This window comes from Musca autumnalis, unplaced genomic scaffold (genome assembly GCF_047663935.1).
Source record: "Musca autumnalis isolate F117 unplaced genomic scaffold, ASM4766393v1 scaffold_5, whole genome shotgun sequence".
NCBI classification, from domain to species: Eukaryota; Metazoa; Arthropoda; class Insecta; order Diptera; family Muscidae; genus Musca; species Musca autumnalis.
The window spans coordinates 129251209-129272007 of record NW_027412088.1 but is presented as its reverse complement, the minus strand read 5'-3'; the positions used below and the strand labels follow the sequence as shown (position 1 = coordinate 129272007).

Sequence of the window (20799 nt, the reverse complement as noted above, 5' to 3'; positions counted from 1 at the left end):
CGAGTATCGATAGCAATTATCGTTGAGTGGAGTTGTGAGTTGTCAAAATTACTTTATGTATGGCAACATTCAACTGAAGTTGCGAATCTCAGTTGACGAATCGGCTATTTTTCAGCAACCAGTTATTTTCAGTTGCAGTGAATATTTTCAAAGAAACAAGAAGTAAAATTCAAAGGAAAAAAACTTTTTTTACAATTGTTGATTAATTAATTTTGTGTATTAAAAATATGGTGAAAATAACAATAAAACAACAGTTTGAAGTATTAAATGAATAAATTGAGTGCAAATCCACTGTGCACATGGGTTCCATCTATACAGCCGACAACACCAAGGAATTTCGTTTTTGAATAAAAATGATTTTTGTTTTGTCTTTTCCTCCTCCGACAATTTCGAAACGATCCTTTTCAATCGAAAATACGCCTTAAACCTTAAATAATTTACTGATTATACAGATCTTTCCAACATGAGCTTCAACTTACAGTGCAGATAAATGTGTACAAAAATTATTCACCAACCTACCACAACAACGCTCTCTGAGCGTCCGTATTACCCAAATACGTTGAGTCCAAAATCACATTTAAAACACAAAATCCGCGACCGAAACTTACATAAATGTTTTCATTCGTAAAACAAATAATTTTCCTTCGCAATGAATTGTATTTCATGTTTTGTTGGGCTTTTGTTTTCAAATACAAAAAACACACACATACAAACAATAACGTTCTGTCAAAGTTAAATTTTTTCAACTTACAAAAAGTATACGCTCGACGTATTTCGGTAGTTCTCGTAAACTGTGTTGCGTACCCCCCTCACACCGTGACTGCCCTGGCTTTATTGGTATGGGTCGTGGTTTCTCAACCCTGTGTGATGCGTCCAATGTGGGCATAGGGGCCGTGTTGTTCCAGAAGGACAATGAGGGAAACGAACGGCCAATAGCATTCTTCTCTCAGAAGCTAAATAGTGCTCAGATGAACTATAGCGTCACTGAGAAAGAATGCTTGGCGGCGATAATGGCAGTTAAGCGCTTCAGGCCGTACGTGGAGTTGATGACCTTCACGATCATCACCGACCATGCGAGCCTGAAGTGGCTGATGTCACTTCGAGACCTCAATGGTAGACTGGCGAGGTGGGCCCTTCAGCTACAAATGTTTGACTTCGAGATTGAACATAAGAAAGGTTCTGAAAATATTGTAGCGGACATGTTATCAAGAACAGTAGAAGAAATTTTGATGCCAGAAGATGTAGTAGGGTTTGATACAATAGAATTTGAGTCAGAAATGTATTTAGAGTTAATAAAAGCAGTCGAGGAGAATAGGGAGAAATTTCCAGACGTAAAAATCGAAAACGGCATGGTTTTTAAACGCACTACGTCCCGTGTTGATATGGAATTAGAGGAGTTCGAATGGAAGCTATGGATTCCAGAGAGCTTAACGAACACTCTCATACAAATGGCTCATGAGCCTGAAGGTAAATCGCACGGAGGCATCAAGAAAACTTTAGGACACTTACGCTTAAAATATTATTGGCCAAACATGGCAGTTCAGGTCCGAAATTTCATCCGAAATTGTAACACTTGTAAAGAGTGTAAAAGCTCTAATCAGCACCTTATGCCAGAAATTGGAAACGAAGTTATTACTGATCGTCCATTTCAAAAACTTTATGTAGATTTTTTGGGTAAATATCCACGATCGGGTAAAGGTAATGCCTACGTTTTGGTTGTGGTGGATCATCTCACCAAATTCGTATTTTTGAAGCCGATGAAGGAAGCAACCAGCACCAATGTCATTAAGTTTTTAGTAGAACAGGTTTTCCAGCAGTTTGGGGTGCCAGAAACAATACATACGGACAACGGCAAACAGTTTGTGTCCAAAGATTTTCAAAAGATGATGAATGCCTATAAGATAGACCACTTAAAGACAGCTTTTTATTCACCCCAATCAAACGCTGCCGAAAGGGTGAATCAAAGTGTCCTTAATGCCATCAGGTCCTATTTGAACAATGACCATACGAACTGGGATATAAATTTGTCCAAAATTGAAATGGCATTGAGGACTTCAGTCCATACAGCTATTGGGGTGACACCATTTTTTGCCTTATTTGGACATAATATGTTCACTTGTGGAAAGGACTACAAGCTGGCTAGGAAACTAAAGGCATTGAGCGATGGGGAACTCATGTTGTTAGATAAAAATGATAGAATTAGTATTATAAGGGACCTAATAAAGGAAAATTTACATAGTGCATATGAGAGAAGTGCTCTCAGGTACAACAGGCGAGCCAGAGTAGTACGTTTCACTCCTGGTCAAGAAGTGTACAAAAGGAATTTTGTTCTTAGCAAATTCCAAGACAATCGAAATGCCAAATTCTGTAGAAAGTTTACAAAGTGCCGAGTCGCAGAAGTTCTAGGAAATAATATGTACCGCTTAGAGTCCTTAAAAGGAGATCCTTTGGGAGTATATCACTCGAAGGACATAAAGCAGTGAACGTGCAATGAGGAATTCTATCGAGCCACTTACTTTATAGTGCAAATTTTATGACGATGTGCAATATTAGAGTAAGGTTGTGTCTCGGTTATGATTTATTTATTTTTTATGAATTATTTGCCTTATTGAATGCGTCCAGTGTTTTGTGTTCCACTGTGATATAGGACCTAAGTAATAGTTTTAGAGCATCTGTGATATTTACCACCAAGTTATTCCTTTACTACATCCAAAACTACCTAAAACATAATTCCGGGTTGCGGTCTTAAGTCTTTTGTTAGTGCCCGGCTAACTCAGTCGCAAATATTACAAGTAGTCACACAAGAGAAATGAAAGTGGTGGGTGTAGCCTACGTTGGGCGCGTCAAAAAAAAAAAAAAATTACATTTGTCGAAAAGATTAGTTACTCAATTTCTAGGTATAGAAGATACAGGTTATTTGGGAACTTATTATTTTAATAAGCGCAAAATAGCCTTATTATTCTGATAACGACCTTGGACGTTCACATAAATACCGTGATCACTGATATAATGAGTACCCTTATTAAGGTTTAGAGTAAGTTTAGTATAATTAACTATGATGTTAGTGAATAGAGATGTGAATCTACCAGTGTAGAGCTCAGTGAAGAAGTTATGACGTTTTTAAGAAAATTCCTATTGTATAGTAAGGTTTTGAAGATGGAGTAAAGTATTTATGTAACTTAAAGAATTAAAAAGAAATGTTTGCGAAACCCGCTATTGCCCTATCGGGCTATCGTACTTAGTATTTACGATTCTTGTCTAGAGAGACGAGGAATGGAATAAAAATAGAATAAAATGGAATCGATTTTATAAATCAATTCAATCACTATGATAATCCCAATTGGATTAAAAAAAAAAAAATTACGGGTTAGAACGGTATAATAGGTAGAACCTAGATATTGGATGAATACAGAACAGTTTAGTTCATTAAAATACTAATATGACGGACCACCAAGGCTTCCCTCACACTGGTGTTTCTGCTGTGTACTTTGAAACTCCAGAGTTTTGTTGAGGGAGATTTAGCGACACGTAGTAGGAACGAAAACACTGAGGTCCCCTTGCCCAAACAGTATGATAATGCCCAAAAAAGGTAGAGGAACTAATTTGGGGGAACTCTGTGATCTCCACCATGATGCATAATCGTATGGGATATATGGTCCAAAATGACCTGAGTCTCACTTCTCCGGCAGCCAACACCGGGTCCAAACAAATGCTAGTCTTTCGTATCATACATAACATATGACGAATTCAAGACATGCATGCGATTATGAAACATCAGAGTTTCGGATCATTACTATTACTGGAAGTTGGTTTTACTGGTTCGAAAATTCAGAGGGTTTTTTTTTGTAGTAATTGTAGTGATTCCCCATACGTATCAAATTTCAAGAGAAGACTGGTGCGGAAATGGGCTGTCACCAAACAACTGAGAATACGGAAGCCTGCCTTATATTTTATTTGATCGCTAGCTAACTTCTGTAACTCATCTCAATTAGAATTTTGGGGAAATGATGTATGCAAGAGTTTCGATAACCAAAGTATGCAGCTTTCGTTGTTTTTGCCCAGGAGGAATACCAGAGAAAGTTAGAAAGAAACAGAAAGTTAGATTGACTTGTAGGGCGAGTCGCAATTGCATACGTTTGTTTCCCAGCCAAATCATTAAGTTTATTATGATGTTCTGGAAATAAGGCCGGCGATGTTGTGGAAACACAAATTCTTGGCCAAACAAAAAAAAAAAACCTCTTGGCCAAACTATGTGGCGTGTTGGATAACTGCCCCGGCTCATAGGTTCCTTTAGGTTGTGGTAAGAGCAGGGGTATACTCTATGATGCGGGGTATCCATAATAGCGTTCCCAAGGGGAGACTGAACGAGTGCGATGGACTTTCAGTGGTGTTAGTCTGGAGTTGGAAAGCATGTTTTCATTTTTGTAGGGTAGTGAGATGCTATGGCGAAAATTTAAGAGTTTATTTAGACGATGACAGAACCAGATGTAACTCATAAATGGCCGGATGGTAGTTACCTGGGATGTCTTTCTAGATTTCGATTGTTTATATTTGCTAAAAGATTGCCTCCCAACCAGCGTTTTTGTGGGAAGTTCCTTTGCAATGTAGGCCTATGTGTTTTGTTTGGTGAAAGCAGCCTGCGCCGGTTAATTGCTACCAAAACATTTCAGACTAAATAGGCCTCTTGTATTTTCATTTCATAGACTTAATTATGTGGCGTGTTGTCCATTGCCCATTTTAGCGATTGCCATGCCGGCTATTCTTGTTGGGGCATGAGCAATCCAATTGATTATTTTAGTTTTCTCGATAAAGTGTGGATTTTTGTCGTTAATATTTGTTGAAATGTATGATTTTATGTTTTTTATGTTTTTTTCTGAGGAAAATTCTAAAACGTGCTGATACCTCCAGTGCCAAGTGGAGGTATGAATCAGCTGTTTTGTGGAACTTCTTTGTTTGACATGCCAGGGTTGGATAAGTGCAATTGTAGGGACAGGGTTGTATGTAAGAGCGTACAGTAAGAGAGTTTACGCGCTCATAAATTGGTTAATATGATGAAAGTTTCAAGGCCAGGCGAACAATGAACCTGACCGTTGTTCAAGCATGGGTATTTTGTTGGTAGGAGAGAGACGTTTTAATGGTACCGGAGAACATCGACGGGCTAACAAAATGATGGTTGTGTGAACATTTACATATTGAGAGCAATGTTACTTTGATTTTATTTTTCTTTTGCGAATTTGATCAGAAACGTTTAAATCATCAGCAGAGTTTCACGAACAGTACCCAGTTTGAATAAAGTTCGATATTTAAAACTTGAAATTTCATTTTAAAACGTATAACTGAACATTTAAATTTTTACAATCCACGTTTAAAATCAAGAAATAACTGGTGTTAAAATAATACCATTAAGTTATTTCTGCAGATAACGTCTATAAAGTGTTAACAATTTTATTAAATTCTGTACCAATTTGTTGTTCAAAGTGAAGCGAAATTGCAGTCAGATGTGAGTTTGAGCGTGTATTACATAGCCGAAGTGTGTTGTAATGAATTCTTCTTGTGTAGTGTCCTTTGCTTTTGCAGTAAATTTGGCCATGATCAGCATCCTAAGGAGCGTTTTAAATTTGGTCAAGAGCGTGGCGCAAGTCGGACGTAAAGCATCCTAACCATTTAGTCTCCAGACGGTGGCAACTGAATTTGCCTGTACAGTGCGGGTTGTGGAATTTTTGTGGACCGTAGTGAGAGAAACTCCGAGTGATCCAGCTTCCACTTGACATCCACAATTGTGGACACACTGAGGGACCAGAATATATAAACCAAGGCTAAGTGATAGCATAAGTTAAGGAGCTATCTGAAATTAAATTTTGTGTTTGTCTGTGTGTTGTAGTTAGTTTTAGTAATAAGTTTTCTAGTTCAATATTTAAATCTTTTTATGCCCTTGTTAAATTGTTAGGGATCTATCCTAAGCCGACAACCAAAGTAGTAGTCCGGTAGGGATTCCATCTGGAGAGAGCTCAATCTGGGTAGGGATTTCTGTTCTTCTAGGACGAAAGTAATACCGAAGATAAGAAACTGAGGCTAGATCCTATATAGTATTTCTATTTTTGATAAATTTTATTTGTTTTTTTATAATCCATTTTAAAGTGAAACATCGTAAAGATAAATTTGCTAATTTCAATTTATTTTTTTTTATATTTTGTTCTTAATTTCATTTTATTTAAAGAGCAGTATAGTAAAACTGAAAATAGAAGAGAAGGTTGAAAAGATTAATTAGTTTTTTTTTATAATAATTATGTGTTTTTTTTTAATATGTAATAAATGATAAGTAATTGATTGAATATGTTGTGCTAAGTTTATTTGGTGGGAGGGGAAAAGGATAAGGGGGATATGTCGGGGATTTGAAATATAAAGATTGTTGGTGGCGAGATGAAAGGGGTTCCTGGGAATTCAGGAGCGTAAGGATGGGAGGGTAATGAAGGGGACCGGTATTCCGGAGTCCCCGGAAAGCGTTGGTTGGTGTTTCTCATTGTCAGTGTGGTTAGTCCATGTTTGTCTCCAATAGTTTTACTTGTTGTGCCCTCAGGTGACACAGGGTTGAAAAACCACGACCCATACCAATAAAGCCAGGGCAGTCACGGTGTGAGGGGGGTACGCAACAGTAATGGCGCCCAATAAAAAAAAATATGACCAGAGCCAAAATTACTATCTGATTTTGGTGATACAATAGAAAATTAGTAGTTTTTGTAATTACCGCCTATGTAATCAAATTATGGCGAGATAATGTGAAAGCAGAACTTGTAGTGATTGTTACAACTGTTTGCTTCAGTTTGATTACAAAAACTACTAACGTTCATGATCCAGAGAGAGAAATCGAGACCCATTTGTATATAATGAGACTGTTGCTCGATTTCTGTCTATGAAAACAGAAACTAGAAACCCAAATAATTATTATGTTTGGTTGTTCGTTTATATTTGTGTATGTATGTACGTAGTATAGAATGAGAAATAATAACCAACGCATAGCCACCAACAAACGACATATCCTTAGAAAACTTATCCTTTAGACCCTCTCTAAATGTTTATTGTTTTAGTGTGTGTACATTTCGCTATATTGAGTAACCAATCGTTCCCAACTTTGGCATATTACAAAAAAATTTGAATTGCTTTTGATAAGTATATGTCGATATATGTTAACCAATCATTTTGCTAGGCGATTTTGAAACTCATTTTAGTCAAGGTCAATTAGGGTTTGTTGTCTCTTTTTACCAACAAGATGCCGCTTGATCGGTCTCCGCCAGGGCAGAGTGGTGCAGGAAATAACTTGGCTCAAAAACCGAGTTTGACCAGCCCTGATAATATTTCCAGGAAAACTCCAACGGAAGGCATTGCAGCTTCGCTCAACACTTCTAGAATGGATTTTTCTCGACCTCCCCCATTGATCACAAACCCAGCAGATAGACAGGGAAACACTCCTGAGAAATATGCATCAATGGTAACTGCATTAATAGAAGATGCCAATAAGGCGTATAGGTCTCAACTGGAAGAGTGGTTGGAACAGAGAATCCAGCAAGGTATGCAGTCAGGATTTGAACATATTATGAGGGAAATAACCAAGCTCAATGTGGGTAGTAGGCAAACAGAGTCAGAACTAGAAAACTATAGTATGGGTTCTTCTAGAGCATGTGGATCTGTGGATGGACAAGATCAGATGAATAGGGCCCCAATTAAGCCTAGGCCAACGACAGAAAATCCAGCTCAGAGGAGGTTGGACTTTGACCTTCCGCCACAGGGAAACATCCATTCCATCCCAAATTTCCAACCCGAATCAGTTGCTACACAAATTAATAGACATCGTATTGTTGTGGATAAATGGAATTTAAGCTTCGATGGGAAATCTGGTGGGTTAGATGTGGAAGATTTTGTCTTCAGAATTGAACACCTACAACGCTTATATGGGTGTCCATGGACTGAGGTCATTAGGGACTTCCAACTCCTTCTTAAAGGAGACGCGAAGGAATGGTTTTGGGTGTTGATCGGAAACCAGCGCATAGACAACTGGACCGATCTTAAAGAAGCCCTAATCCAGCAGTACAGGTCCAGTAGGAGCGAGTACGAATACCTTCGCGACCTAGAGGAAAGGAAACATAAGAGTGGGGAATCCATAGATGAATATTTTCACGCCATGAAAAAGCTGCGAGCTAAGTTACGAACACCATTGCCTGAAGCCGATATGATCAGGATAGTGAAAAGAAATTTACGTTCTGATCTATCCCATATAATATATTCGATGAAAATCTATACAATTGACCAATTAAGGGATGAGTGTAAAGAGTTAGAAAAAAATTACTTAAGAAGAGATAAATACGTACCTCTGCCAGCTAAACCTCTACAACCAACTCGTCGCCCATATCAAATCAGTGAAGTTTATCATGACGAACCTTCAGATAATCCCATAGATGAAGACCTGGTAATAGTAGAAGAAGTAAATCAGAAAAGGCCAATAGAAAGAAAACAAATTACACTTACATGTTGGAACTGTCAAGCTTCGGGACACACATTTATTGAATGTCCAGTTCCACAGAGGGCTTTATTCTGCTACCGATGCGGTTGTCCTGGAGTGACCTGTCCCACATGCCAGAAGTGCCTGGGAAATGGCCGGAAGAGTGTGTCGAAATCGGGAGAGGCACGCTCTGCTCCACCTCCCGAACAGTAGCGGATGTTATAGGATCAGGTTCCATCGACTTAGGAAGTGAGGTGAAGATTCTGAAAAGAGGTAGGAAAACGAGTACAAAGGTTATTAGGAGTGTAGTACCAGTCAATAAATTAACTTATGAACAAAGGTTGGAAAATTATAATAGGATTAGGAATAGAATTTTTGGTAATGAAGAGAATAGGGCAGAAAATAATGATATTCCTGAATATAGTAATGAGAATATGGTTAGCGATACGAATAGAAAAATAAGTGAAGGGAAGGAAATAAGTATAGGAAAAATTCAGAAGAATTTAGATATAGTCAGTAAAAGCGAGGAAGGAAATAGTTGGGTTTGTAATAGGAAACTAAATAGAATTAAAAATGTTAGAAATAAGTTCAAAAATAAGAAACAATTGTGTAACTTAGTTAAGCGTTCGGTTTTAAGTTGTTCCACTGTAATTTTAGATTCCTTAGATAATAGAGCCTATGCTATGTTTGTGATAGGAGATGTTAGTTTGAAAGGTCTTTTAGATTCGGGAGCGTCTGTGAGTATCCTGGGGAAGGAATGCGACCAGGTAGTGGACCAGTTACAGACGAAAGTAGAACCTTTCTGTACATCTATTGGGACAGCTGGAGGGAACCATTTTTCGATCGTTGGAAGAATAAAAGTTTTGGTCAAGTATGAAGACATGGAAAAAGAAGTGGTCTTCTACCTTTGTCCCGATTTGGTCCAAACAGCATATTTAGGAGTAGATTTTTTCAAGGCCTTTCAACTGGCTCCTAGCATATTTGGGGTAAATGAGATAAGTCAGGAGGTACTAGAAGAATTCCCACCATTGATAAGCGAAAATTCAGAACATGAGCTATCAGATGAAATGCGCCAGAAACTAAAACAGGTGAAAGGGTTATTCAAGTCTTATGAAGAGCATGGGTTAGGTAGGACTAGATTAGAGAAACATACTATCGAGCTTGTGGACGGTGCTCAGCCGGTGAAGGAGCGGTACTACCCCGTTTCCCCAGCCGTTCAACAGCTTATTTATGCCGAAGTCGATAATATGCTAAGGTTAGGAGTAATCGAGGAATGTTCTAGCCCATGGAGCAACAGATCGACTTTAGTTAGGAAACCGGGAAAAAATCGTCTATGCCTGGATGCGAGGAAATTGAATGAGAGGACCATAAAAGACGCATACCCTATCCAGAATATTGAGGGAATCTTGAGCCGGCTTGAGGACACCTACTTCATTAGTAGTGTGGACCTCAAGTTCGCATTCTGGCAAATAGAGTTAGACCCGAAATCCAGACCCTACACCGCATTCACAGTACCTGGACGGCCTCTGTACCAATATGTGGTGATGCCGTTCGGTCTGTGCAATGCGGCACAAAGACTTTGTAGGCTCATGGATAGGGTAATTCCAGAGGAACTCAAGACAAACGTCTTTGTCTATTTAGACGACTTATTGGTCATTTCATCAGACTTCGAGTCCCACATGAATCTCCTAGCAAAGGTGGCCGAATGCCTGAAGCAGGCTAATCTAACCATAGGCTTGAAAAAGTCAAAATTTTGCCACAAAGAACTCCACTACTTAGGTTTCATCGTTGGAGGTGGAGTAATGAGGCCAGATCCGGAAAAGGTTGATGCCATTCGTAAGATCCCCTTGCCTAAAAATGTAAGAGAGGTTAGAAGTTTTATTGGAGTTGCCGGATGGTACCGGCGATTCATCAAAAACTTCTCGGAATTGACGGTACCGCTTACAAATCTTATAAAAAAAGATAGGAAGTATATTTTAAATAATGAGGCTATAGAAGCATTCAATAAAGTCAAGTATGCCCTTACCCATGCCCCAGTATTGGTTCACCCGGACTTCAAAAAACGGTTTTACATCCAGTGTGATGCGTCCAATGTGGGCATAGGGGCCGTGTTGTTCCAGAAGGACAATGAGGGAAACGAACGGCCAATAGCATTCTTCTCTCAGAAGCTAAATAGTGCTCAGATGAACTATAGCGTCACTGAGAAAGAATGCTTGGCGGCGATAATGGCAGTTAAGCGCTTCAGGCCGTACGTGGAGTTGATGACCTTCACGATCATCACCGACCATGCGAGCCTGAAGTGGCTGATGTCACTTCGAGACCTCAATGGTAGACTGGCGAGGTGGGCCCTTCAGCTACAAATGTTTGACTTCGAGATTGAACATAAGAAAGGTTCTGAAAATATTGTAGCGGACATGTTATCAAGAACAGTAGAAGAAATTTTGATGCCAGAAGATGTAGTAGGGTTTGATACAATAGAATTTGAGTCAGAAATGTATTTAGAGTTAATAAAAGCAGTCGAGGAGAATAGGGAGAAATTTCCAGACGTAAAAATCGAAAACGGCATGGTTTTTAAACGCACTACGTCCCGTGTTGATATGGAATTAGAGGAGTTCGAATGGAAGCTATGGATTCCAGAGAGCTTAACGAACACTCTCATACAAATGGCTCATGAGCCTGAAGGTAAATCGCACGGAGGCATCAAGAAAACTTTAGGACACTTACGCTTAAAATATTATTGGCCAAACATGGCAGTTCAGGTCCGAAATTTCATCCGAAATTGTAACACTTGTAAAGAGTGTAAAAGCTCTAATCAGCACCTTATGCCAGAAATTGGAAACGAAGTTATTACTGATCGTCCATTTCAAAAACTTTATGTAGATTTTTTGGGTAAATATCCACGATCGGGTAAAGGTAATGCCTACGTTTTGGTTGTGGTGGATCATCTCACCAAATTCGTATTTTTGAAGCCGATGAAGGAAGCAACCAGCACCAATGTCATTAAGTTTTTAGTAGAACAGGTTTTCCAGCAGTTTGGGGTGCCAGAAACAATACATACGGACAACGGCAAACAGTTTGTGTCCAAAGATTTTCAAAAGATGATGAATGCCTATAAGATAGACCACTTAAAGACAGCTTTTTATTCACCCCAATCAAACGCTGCCGAAAGGGTGAATCAAAGTGTCCTTAATGCCATCAGGTCCTATTTGAACAATGACCATACGAACTGGGATATAAATTTGTCCAAAATTGAAATGGCATTGAGGACTTCAGTCCATACAGCTATTGGGGTGACACCATTTTTTGCCTTATTTGGACATAATATGTTCACTTGTGGAAAGGACTACAAGCTGGCTAGGAAACTAAAGGCATTGAGCGATGGGGAACTCATGTTGTTAGATAAAAATGATAGAATTAGTATTATAAGGGACCTAATAAAGGAAAATTTACATAGTGCATATGAGAGAAGTGCTCTCAGGTACAACAGGCGAGCCAGAGTAGTACGTTTCACTCCTGGTCAAGAAGTGTACAAAAGGAATTTTGTTCTTAGCAAATTCCAAGACAATCGAAATGCCAAATTCTGTAGAAAGTTTACAAAGTGCCGAGTCGCAGAAGTTCTAGGAAATAATATGTACCGCTTAGAGTCCTTAAAAGGAGATCCTTTGGGAGTATATCACTCGAAGGACATAAAGCAGTGAACGTGCAATGAGGAATTCTATCGAGCCACTTACTTTATAGTGCAAATTTTATGACGATGTGCAATATTAGAGTAAGGTTGTGTCTCGGTTATGATTTATTTATTTTTTATGAATTATTTGCCTTATTGAATGCGTCCAGTGTTTTGTGTTCCACTGTGATATAGGACCTAAGTAATAGTTTTAGAGCATCTGTGATATTTACCACCAAGTTATTCCTTTACTACATCCAAAACTACCTAAAACATAATTCCGGGTTGCGGTCTTAAGTCTTTTGTTAGTGCCCGGCTAACTCAGTCGCAAATATTACAAGTAGTCACACAAGAGAAATGAAAGTGGTGGGTGTAGCCTACGTTGGGCGCGTCAAAAAAAAAAAAAAATTACATTTGTCGAAAAGATTAGTTACTCAATTTCTAGGTATAGAAGATACAGGTTATTTGGGAACTTATTATTTTAATAAGCGCAAAATAGCCTTATTATTCTGATAACGACCTTGGACGTTCACATAAATACCGTGATCACTGATATAATGAGTACCCTTATTAAGGTTTAGAGTAAGTTTAGTATAATTAACTATGATGTTAGTGAATAGAGATGTGAATCTACCAGTGTAGAGCTCAGTGAAGAAGTTATGACGTTTTTAAGAAAATTCCTATTGTATAGTAAGGTTTTGAAGATGGAGTAAAGTATTTATGTAACTTAAAGAATTAAAAAGAAATGTTTGCGAAACCCGCTATTGCCCTATCGGGCTATCGTACTTAGTATTTACGATTCTTGTCTAGAGAGACGAGGAATGGAATAAAAATAGAATAAAATGGAATCGATTTTATAAATCAATTCAATCACTATGATAATCCCAATTGGATTAAAAAAAAAAAAATTACGGGTTAGAACGGTATAATAGGTAGAACCTAGATATTGGATGAATACAGAACAGTTTAGTTCATTAAAATACTAATATGACGGACCACCAAGGCTTCCCTCACACTGGTGTTTCTGCTGTGTACTTTGAAACTCCAGAGTTTTGTTGAGGGAGATTTAGCGACACGTAGTAGGAACGAAAACACTGAGGTCCCCTTGCCCAAACAGTATGATAATGCCCAAAAAAGGTAGAGGAACTAATTTGGGGGAACTCTGTGATCTCCACCATGATGCATAATCGTATGGGATATATGGTCCAAAATGACCTGAGTCTCACTTCTCCGGCAGCCAACACCGGGTCCAAACAAATGCTAGTCTTTCGTATCATACATAACATATGACGAATTCAAGACATGCATGCGATTATGAAACATCAGAGTTTCGGATCATTACTATTACTGGAAGTTGGTTTTACTGGTTCGAAAATTCAGAGGGTTTTTTTTTGTAGTAATTGTAGTGATTCCCCATACGTATCAAATTTCAAGAGAAGACTGGTGCGGAAATGGGCTGTCACCAAACAACTGAGAATACGGAAGCCTGCCTTATATTTTATTTGATCGCTAGCTAACTTCTGTAACTCATCTCAATTAGAATTTTGGGGAAATGATGTATGCAAGAGTTTCGATAACCAAAGTATGCAGCTTTCGTTGTTTTTGCCCAGGAGGAATACCAGAGAAAGTTAGAAAGAAACAGAAAGTTAGATTGACTTGTAGGGCGAGTCGCAATTGCATACGTTTGTTTCCCAGCCAAATCATTAAGTTTATTATGATGTTCTGGAAATAAGGCCGGCGATGTTGTGGAAACACAAATTCTTGGCCAAACAAAAAAAAAAAACCTCTTGGCCAAACTATGTGGCGTGTTGGATAACTGCCCCGGCTCATAGGTTCCTTTAGGTTGTGGTAAGAGCAGGGGTATACTCTATGATGCGGGGTATCCATAATAGCGTTCCCAAGGGGAGACTGAACGAGTGCGATGGACTTTCAGTGGTGTTAGTCTGGAGTTGGAAAGCATGTTTTCATTTTTGTAGGGTAGTGAGATGCTATGGCGAAAATTTAAGAGTTTATTTAGACGATGACAGAACCAGATGTAACTCATAAATGGCCGGATGGTAGTTACCTGGGATGTCTTTCTAGATTTCGATTGTTTATATTTGCTAAAAGATTGCCTCCCAACCAGCGTTTTTGTGGGAAGTTCCTTTGCAATGTAGGCCTATGTGTTTTGTTTGGTGAAAGCAGCCTGCGCCGGTTAATTGCTACCAAAACATTTCAGACTAAATAGGCCTCTTGTATTTTCATTTCATAGACTTAATTATGTGGCGTGTTGTCCATTGCCCATTTTAGCGATTGCCATGCCGGCTATTCTTGTTGGGGCATGAGCAATCCAATTGATTATTTTAGTTTTCTCGATAAAGTGTGGATTTTTGTCGTTAATATTTGTTGAAATGTATGATTTTATGTTTTTTATGTTTTTTTCTGAGGAAAATTCTAAAACGTGCTGATACCTCCAGTGCCAAGTGGAGGTATGAATCAGCTGTTTTGTGGAACTTCTTTGTTTGACATGCCAGGGTTGGATAAGTGCAATTGTAGGGACAGGGTTGTATGTAAGAGCGTACAGTAAGAGAGTTTACGCGCTCATAAATTGGTTAATATGATGAAAGTTTCAAGGCCAGGCGAACAATGAACCTGACCGTTGTTCAAGCATGGGTATTTTGTTGGTAGGAGAGAGACGTTTTAATGGTACCGGAGAACATCGACGGGCTAACAAAATGATGGTTGTGTGAACATTTACATATTGAGAGCAATGTTACTTTGATTTTATTTTTCTTTTGCGAATTTGATCAGAAACGTTTAAATCATCAGCAGAGTTTCACGAACAGTACCCAGTTTGAATAAAGTTCGATATTTAAAACTTGAAATTTCATTTTAAAACGTATAACTGAACATTTAAATTTTTACAATCCACGTTTAAAATCAAGAAATAACTGGTGTTAAAATAATACCATTAAGTTATTTCTGCAGATAACGTCTATAAAGTGTTAACAATTTTATTAAATTCTGTACCAATTTGTTGTTCAAAGTGAAGCGAAATTGCAGTCAGATGTGAGTTTGAGCGTGTATTACATAGCCGAAGTGTGTTGTAATGAATTCTTCTTGTGTAGTGTCCTTTGCTTTTGCAGTAAATTTGGCCATGATCAGCATCCTAAGGAGCGTTTTAAATTTGGTCAAGAGCGTGGCGCAAGTCGGACGTAAAGCATCCTAACCATTTAGTCTCCAGACGGTGGCAACTGAATTTGCCTGTACAGTGCGGGTTGTGGAATTTTTGTGGACCGTAGTGAGAGAAACTCCGAGTGATCCAGCTTCCACTTGACATCCACAATTGTGGACACACTGAGGGACCAGAATATATAAACCAAGGCTAAGTGATAGCATAAGTTAAGGAGCTATCTGAAATTAAATTTTGTGTTTGTCTGTGTGTTGTAGTTAGTTTTAGTAATAAGTTTTCTAGTTCAATATTTAAATCTTTTTATGCCCTTGTTAAATTGTTAGGGATCTATCCTAAGCCGACAACCAAAGTAGTAGTCCGGTAGGGATTCCATCTGGAGAGAGCTCAATCTGGGTAGGGATTTCTGTTCTTCTAGGACGAAAGTAATACCGAAGATAAGAAACTGAGGCTAGATCCTATATAGTATTTCTATTTTTGATAAATTTTATTTGTTTTTTTATAATCCATTTTAAAGTGAAACATCGTAAAGATAAATTTGCTAATTTCAATTTATTTTTTTTTATATTTTGTTCTTAATTTCATTTTATTTAAAGAGCAGTATAGTAAAACTGAAAATAGAAGAGAAGGTTGAAAAGATTAATTAGTTTTTTTTTATAATAATTATGTGTTTTTTTTTAATATGTAATAAATGATAAGTAATTGATTGAATATGTTGTGCTAAGTTTATTTGGTGGGAGGGGAAAAGGATAAGGGGGATATGTCGGGGATTTGAAATATAAAGATTGTTGGTGGCGAGATGAAAGGGGTTCCTGGGAATTCAGGAGCGTAAGGATGGGAGGGTAATGAAGGGGACCGGTATTCCGGAGTCCCCGGAAAGCGTTGGTTGGTGTTTCTCATTGTCAGTGTGGTTAGTCCATGTTTGTCTCCAATAGTTTTACTTGTTGTGCCCTCAGGTGACACAGGGTTGAGAAACCACGACCCATACCAATAAAGCCAGGGCAGTCACGGTGTGAGGGGGGTACGCAACAACTGCAAAGCGTTCCTTAACCCCGAAAAGTGGCAAAACTGGAAGCAATTTTTAAGAGAGTGAGAGTGGAGAGAGAACGAAAATGGCTTTCTCTTTTACCACAGGCTACCAGCAAAATTTCTGCAGGTAAAAAATGGCAGAACTGATTTTTCGACTTTTGTTTGACGAAAAACAGAGGAAAAAGTCGAACGCTGACAAAACTAATATAAAAACTGTGAAATAAAAGACGAAAATTTATTTTTTATGTTTCTTTTTGACATTGCTGGCAGATCTAACCATTTTTGCGTTCCTTTACTTTTCTGGTAAAAATGTTCATGAGAGAGCAATTTTGAGCAATTTTGACACTTTTCTCTTTTCGACTCCTTAAGCGCCCCATACACTATCAAATTTTGATGTCAACATTTGTAGTAGTATGTGTAAATTTTTAAAAATTTGAGAATGTGTGTGTGAATTTTATGGATTGAAGAAAATCAAAATAGTTTTGATTTTCAAAATGAAACCCAATCAATCCGATGAATATGGTTTATTTTGAAAATTTCCAAAAAGCAATTTTGAAAAACAGAACATTGTGTTTGTGAAGAAATGAAAAAAATTTAAGTTCATTCATTTTTTGAGGAAAATTTGAAGTTTTCCGTTGCAGATTGAAGACTGATTGAATACTTTGTCATACATTTATCAAGCACACACGTACAGAAGGAGTTCATCGGCTTGGCAATCAAATTTGATAGTGTATGCTATGCTTTAGGCTCATACCTACATACGTCCGTATACTCAGGGCGTGTGTGGTGAAAAAAGTAGAACAGGCGTATTCTTAGTGAGTACATAAGCTGCCTTGCCTGCTTACCTTGCTTGCTTCTGATAAAAGAATAAAAAAGAAAAGGGCAACCCAGTTCGAAATTTGCTCGGCCTTCTTTATTCTTTTATTTTTATTATGTTAGAAATGAAGCAGGAAGGCAAGGCAACTTATGTACGCAGGCCTTGAGAGATGAGAGAGAGCACATATGCATTTCTCTTCTACCACAGGCTACCAGACAAATTTCTGCAGGTAAAAAATGGTAGAACTGATTTTCGACTTTTGTTTGACGATTATTTAACAATGAAGAAAAAATGGACGAAAAACAGAAGAAAAAGTCGAAAGCAGACAAAACTAAATTAAAAACTGTGAAATAAAAGCCGAAAATGAATTTTTATGTTTCTTTTTGACATTGCTACAAGATCTACCATTTTTCCGTTTTTTACTTTTCTGGTAAAAATGTTCATGAGAGAGCAATTTTGACACTTTTCTCTTTTACCATTAAAAAAGTAAAGGAACAAAGCTTTAATGAGTATCGGCATGGTACAAGACAGCAGTTCCATGCTAACAGCTGATTAAAATTTTTTTCAAATTTTTAATTTGGTGTACGACCATTGTCAAATTGATTTTGGCACAATGCTTATGTATGTGTACACATGTATACATACAGGTATGTCAGTTAAAATTAAAATTTCATTCGAATGAAACGAAAAAAATTTTATTGTATAGTTTTGTTCTATCCGGTGTCGTGTTCCCGCTGTTGGTGGCACTAAAGAATAAAGATCATACCAAACCTGCAAAGATTCGGACAAACGTTAAACTGTCTTGCGCATCTTAGAAGGGTTATTAGATGAACAGAAATACAAGAAGTTTGTTGATTACAAAGCGTGATCAACAAAAGTAGTTAATCCGTTAGATTCCCACAAGAACTTCAGAAAACGGACAAAGATGACCAAGTGCTGCAAGTTTTGGGACTGTTCCGTTGGTGTTATCAAGGACTTCTGTGAATGCACAAAAGAAACTAATTCCATAATAGAAATAAAAACAGTGAAATAACATCCCAGTTGGAAATTGTCTTCAAAGGTGTCCCAAATCCATTGAAGGCGGCTCGATGACAGCTCTTTGGGATCATTGACGACATTTTCATACAAATGTCGAAAAACTCGTGCACGACAAGGCAAGCGAAGTTGTCTTCAACGACGATACAATGTACATACATTAGGGTTATGACTTTTTGAAATTTTTTCACAAAAATGATTTCCTGTAGCAGGGATGTATGAACTTTTGCCTAATAATCACTACGCTATCGTTTATTTCATTGAAATATAAAAAAGTTCACGCACAAATCGATTTTAAAAATATAATTTTTTGAAAAAATGTATGAAACGAAAAAAAAAAAATTTTCAAAAATTATTTTTTTTTGCAGGAATGAATAAATGTAAGCCTATTAATAACTATAATAATGTTTATTTCATTCAAATATTGAAAAAGGTCATGCACAAACCACTTTGAATAAATTTAAAATTTTTTGTTTGTTGTATGGTTATAGTTGACCTTTGGACTGAAGTTTTCTATAAGTTTTTGTTTGGCTTGAGGTCAGTAAATTAAAAACATTTTATTTTGTTTTTAATAGTATTTTATTTTCCGATATTTCGGTCGTCTCCGACAACCATCATCAGGGATTTAATCTTAAAAAAAAAAAAAACAAATTACATTTGCTATATAAAAAAACATTAACAAAATTAGTTTTTAACACAATTCACAATTCTATTTTGCAGTCACTAGAAATAACTTCCTCATCTTTTCACAAATATTCTCCAACTAAACTTTTTGATGTTTTTCTATCAAGTTTCTATAGATTTGTGCACAGTGGTCTGTGTCTGTCTTGTAATTCATCCGTTTTTCTACCGGAACATTTATTATATGGAGCATTTCTAGCATAAATCTTCGCTTGTAGTTATTTTCTTGCGTCAAAATGTCCACATTTTTAAGGTTAGGAGTGTGTCCTGTAAGAGCACAATGGGCTGCGAGTGCGGTTTTTTGTTCTAAAGGTCTGTTTTTGGCTTTCTGGTCCGACTTGTGTGCACTTAACCTAGTTTTTAGTTTTGATTTTGTTGTCCCAACATATACCTTATGGCATATGTTGGACCCGTTACCATTGCATTTCACTTTATAAACGACGTTAGACTTGTCTTCCGGAGGAACTTTTGACTTCGTACGGCTAAAAAAGTTGTTATTTGTATTTGTGCTTTTTAGTGTCAATTGAAAGTGCTCTTTGTCATATAGATTGGAGTGAGAAAATCTTTCTGAAAAGCCTGGAACATATGTCGCGCGTTTATATATCTTTGGCGGTTTTTGGTCCATATTATCTTTTTTGCATCGAACCTGGTTGATGAGATCTTTCACCGTTTTATTGGGGAAGTCATTCATTTTTAAAATGTTTTTGATTTTTGCTATATTTTTGGTATGAAATTGTCTGTCGCTTATGTTTAATACTCTGCGGATAAAGTTTGTTGCGGTATTTATTTTGATTCTTCGTGGGTGTTTGGAGTAGAAGTTAATTAATCTTCCCGACGATGTGGGTTTTTGGTACCAGTCTAGTACTAGTTTATTACCTTGTCTATGGATTAAAGAATCTAGGTATGGCAATTGGTTGTTGGACTCACACTCCATGGTGAAACGCAATTGCTTACTGTACTGATTTAAAATCTCCAATGTGTTTTCAACTTCGTCCTTTTGTATTATACAAAAAATGTCGTCGACATATTTTGTAAGAAATCTTGGTTTTCTAATTAGTTTTTTTCATTGTGTCGTCAAGTAGCTTCTCCATCACTATGTCGGCTATAATGGGAGAAATTGGAGAACCCATTGGCATCCCTTTTAGTTGTTCGTATGCTTTATCGCGGTATACAAAGTATCGAGAATCCCTTATGAACAGTGTCAGGATTTCTATAAATAGGTTGATAGGAATATTCGTGTGTTCCTGAAGAGTAGACCATTTTTCCTTTATTGCATTAATAGCCAAATTTACAGGAATGCTTGGAAATAACGATATGACAACGAAGGATATTAATATTTCGTTATCGTCAATATGCTGATTATTAATTCTGGATTTGAATTCTACAGCATCCTTTATGTTATATGTAGACTCTCTAGTCAAGTTTTGAAGAATTGATGCCATATATTTGGAAAGCTCGTAAGTTGGAGAGTTAATGAAGGAACAGATTGGACGTAATGGAGTTCCTTCTTTATGTATTTTTGGCAATCCATATATTTTTGGGGGAATTGAAGTTTTCATTAAAAGCCTGTTCTTCTCTGTCTCACTAATCACGCTTAGATCCAATAATTTTTGGACCAATTTATTGTTTTTTTCCTGTAACCCAGTGGTCGGATCCTTTCTCATTCGCCTATATGTGCACATGTCCATGAGTATTGTGTCCATTTTTGATTCGTAATCCGTTTTGAGCATCGCTACTGTCTTTCCTCCCTTGTCGGAGTTAAGAATTAATATTTGTTTATTTTGCTTTTTAAATTTTGTAGTTTCGCCCACTGTGCTTAGTATAAATCGGTCTCTTTTTCCTATCGTTGTGTTTCTCAAGTGTTCGTTAATGAGTGTTATGAAATTGATTCTTGCTTTTTCTTGTTG

At 37.4% G+C, this 20799-nt stretch overlaps 1 protein-coding gene and 3 long non-coding RNA genes across 4 annotated transcripts in view; 3 read left to right on the top strand and 1 right to left on the bottom strand.

Annotated features, from left to right (window-relative positions):
• LOC141406155 (uncharacterized) overlaps positions 1-20799 on the top strand; it is a 48153-nt gene that overhangs the window by 1470 nt on the left and 25884 nt on the right. The gene's annotated exons all lie outside the window — the stretch shown is intronic.
• LOC141406156 (uncharacterized) lies at positions 4099-4924 on the bottom strand. The gene is made up of 2 exons (XR_012413327.1): positions 4518-4924; positions 4099-4440 (listed from the first exon to the last, which is right to left on the bottom strand). It is a non-coding gene; the product is annotated as an uncharacterized lncRNA (long non-coding RNA).
• Positions 5182-6332, top strand: LOC141406158 (uncharacterized). Its single transcript, XR_012413329.1, has 2 exons — positions 5182-5500; positions 5560-6332. It is a non-coding gene; the product is annotated as an uncharacterized lncRNA (long non-coding RNA).
• Positions 14891-16041, top strand: LOC141406157 (uncharacterized). Its single transcript, XR_012413328.1, has 2 exons — positions 14891-15209; positions 15269-16041. It is a non-coding gene; the product is annotated as an uncharacterized lncRNA (long non-coding RNA).